This window comes from Schistocerca nitens, chromosome 8 (genome assembly GCF_023898315.1).
Source record: "Schistocerca nitens isolate TAMUIC-IGC-003100 chromosome 8, iqSchNite1.1, whole genome shotgun sequence".
Taxonomy (NCBI): Eukaryota; Metazoa; Arthropoda; class Insecta; order Orthoptera; family Acrididae; genus Schistocerca; species Schistocerca nitens.
Window position 1 is genome coordinate 606,274,985 of NC_064621.1, and position 3,579 is coordinate 606,278,563.

The following is a 3,579-nucleotide window of genomic DNA, read 5'->3' on the forward strand; positions in this document are numbered from 1 at the left end:
TCTCTCTCCCCACATCCACCACTGCTGGCGGCTCACCTCCAACTGCCTAACGCTACGCGCTGTTCACATCCAACTGCCCAACACTACAATAGCGAATATTCCAACAATGCCAACCAGCCACAGACTGCACACAGCACAGCCAGTGACTTTCATACAGAGCGCTACGTGGCGTTGCCAACATAAAAACCTAAACAGCCTACTTACAGTTGTAACGTGGGTATTGTTAATGCGCTACGGGGGGCGAGAAAAGGGCGCCGAATTACTGAAAGTTTGAAACTAATGTGCTTTTAGAGCTGGTAGACTGTAATGCGAAAATATTGAAATGCAAAGGGAGAAACTGGAAGCGTGGTAAAATGTAGCAACACAGATTAATTCCACTCTAGGCCAAAAAGCAACAAAATTCCATTTTATGACATTGTAGTCGCTGATGGTTTGATAGTTAAACGAAAAGTTTAATTTTATATTGGGGAGAAGTTATCCACTGCATCCCTCAGGAGAGTGAATCATTTTGTGAGTACAATCCATTGTACCGATAACTCCAGGAAATCTATCCAGAACGCTAGAGTGTAATTCTGTTCAAGAACGAACTTCATTTGTACGCATTGAGGAGACACTGTTGCTACGATACCCGATACATCGCGAATAATCCCTTTCGTCATTGTATGAGTACTGTGTACACTACCACTGTCAGCAATAACTATATTAAATGCACTAATCGCATATGACCTCAATGTCATTAGAAGTCTAATCATGGGCGAGGCAGGGCTATTCTGATAAGTAGGAAATTCTAACCTCTCGTTAATTTGACATAATAACCACCACACTATCGTTTGAAAGGCGAAATCTCTCCTCAAATTTCCAGTTTCTACAAAGTTCGGAAGGATTTCCCCTTTCCGCAAGTACACCAGCACGGCTGCGGCGACAATTTACGTGGTCAAGATATGACACTTTTTCATCTTTTATGCCCCCTAAAAAAAAATGGTTCAAATGGTTCTGAGCACTATGGGACTCAACTGCTGAGGTCATTAGTCCCCTAGAACTTAGAACTACTTAAACCTAACTAACCTAATGACATCACAAACATCCATGCCCGAGGCAGGATTCGAACCTGCGACCGTAGCGGTCTCGCGGTTCCAAGCTGCAGCGCCTAGAACCGCACGGCCACTTCGGCCGGAGCCCCCTAAAACATCAAAATGCTCCGCTGTCTTAACACGGTACGTGTTTACCTCATTTTAACTGCGGACAATCCAAGATAACAGAGCCTCAGACCTCGGTCCTATTAGTTCCGTCGTTTAACTTTAACCCAGGCTGGTGCTCTCAAATTTTGTGCTGACCAGGGTTAAACGTCGACTTAACTGTGGTTAATCGCCGTCGGTGTAGTCGGCCGCCATATGCGATTTCTGAATAAGAAAACGGCTGCGTAATCTTTCATTAAGTGCGGAATGTAGATTGGATTACTGCTACCTATTCTGTGGGGTTCGCATATCTGGGCATGTTACACAGGCATGCCAGTCTGAGGGTTTGTGCCTGTCACGTTCACGCTGTTGGCAGTTTTAATGGGCAGCTGCGTATATTTCACAGTCAGTCATGCACGCGGTGTGTCTCTCTGCAATAGCCCACAACGTTCCTGAGGCAGGCACCCTTTTGCATGTAACTGCTTTCCTACCCCTGTTGCTAGTCTGCTACAGTTTTCCCCTCTCACAGTATTTTTTTTCTTATTACTGTAGTGCTCCTCAGTCTGACGACTGGTGTGACACTCCCTCCCTGCCCAGCCAGTACTGTGGGCGCCTCCTCATCTCTACATACAGAATTTTGGAACACGTATTATGTTCGAGTATAATGACTTTTCTGGAGACTAGAAATCTCCTCTGTAGGAATCAGCATGGGTTTCGAAAAAGACGGTCGTGTTAAACCCAGCTCGCGCTATTCGTCCACGGGACTCAAAGGGCCATAGACACGGGTTCCCAGGTAGATGCCGTGTTTCTTGACTTCCTCAAGGTGTTCGATACAGCTCCCCACAGTCGTTTAATGAACAAAGTAAGAGCATATGGACTATCAGACCAATTGTGTGATTGGATTGAAGAGTTCATAGATAAGAGAACGCAGCAATGGAGAGAAGTCTTTCGAAGTAAGAGTGATTTCAGGTGTGCCGCAGGGGAGTGTCGTAGGACCGTTGCTATTCACAATATACCTAAATGACCTTTTGCGTGACATCGGAAGTTCACTGAGGCTTTTTGCGGATGATGCTGTGGTATATCGAGAGGTTGTAGCAATCGAAAATTGTACTGAAATGCAGGAGGATCTGCAACGAATTGACGCATGGTGCAGGGAATGGCAATTGAATCTCAATGTAGACAAGTGTAATGTGCTGCGAATGCATAGAAAGAAAGATCCTTTATCATTTAGCTACAATATAGCAGGTCAGCAACTGGAAGCAGTTAATTCCATAAATTATCTGGGACTACGCATTAGGAGTGATTTAAAATGGAATGATCATATAAAGTTGATCGTCGGTAAAGCAGATACCAGACTGAGATTCATTGGAAGAATCCTAAGGAAATGCAATCCGAAAACAAAGGAAGTAGGTTACAGTACACTTGTTCGCCCACTGCTTGAATACTGCTCGCCAGTGTGGGATCCGTACCAGATAGGGTTGATAGAAGAGATAGAGAAGATCCAACGGAGAGAAGCGCGCTTCGTTACAGGATCATTTAGTAATTGCGAAAGCGTTACGGAGATGATAGATAAACTCCAGTGGAAGACTCTGCAGGAGAGACGCTCAGTAGCTCGGTATGGGCTTTTGTTGAAGTTTGGAGAACATACCTTCATCGAGGAGTCAAGCAGTATGTTGCTCCCTCTTACATATATCTCGCGAAGAGACCATGAGGATAAAATCAGAGAGATTAGAGCCCACACAGAGGCATTCCGACAATCCTTCTTTCCACGAACAATACGAGACTGGAATAGAAGGGACAACCGATAGAGGTACTCGAGGTACCCTCCGCCACACACCGTCAGGTGGCTTGCGGAATGTGGATGTAGATGTAGATGTAGATGTAGAACCACTGCTGTGTGCGCCCCCCTGCATCCGCCCAGTGAAGTCAACCCCTGGCCACCATCTCCGACTGTAACCACCATACAGTTCTACAGAACGTGTCGCACTTAACAGCGTAAACGCATACAGTTGAAACTACACGATTCTAGAACTGAAAAAGTCTCAGTAAACATGGGCTCTAAAACGCTTACCTTAAGAGCTGTGAGCACTTCGATACCGTGAAACACATCTCTTCTACTGCAGCTCTCTGCTTTCCATATCTTGAGGAGCCGTAGTATGGATCAAAAAAAGAAGGAAAATGGGTACATCTATACAGGGTGGTAAATTGATAGTGACCGGGCCAAATATCTGTAGTTTTTTGGTTTGATGCTTATTTCGTCAAAGAACGAAACTCGTCTAGCTTGCAGGGGGAAACCAGATGGCGCTATGGTTGGCCCGCTAGATGGCACTGCCATAGGTCAAACGGATATTAACTGCGTTTTTTTTTAAAATAGGAACCCCCATTTTTATTACGTATTCGTGTA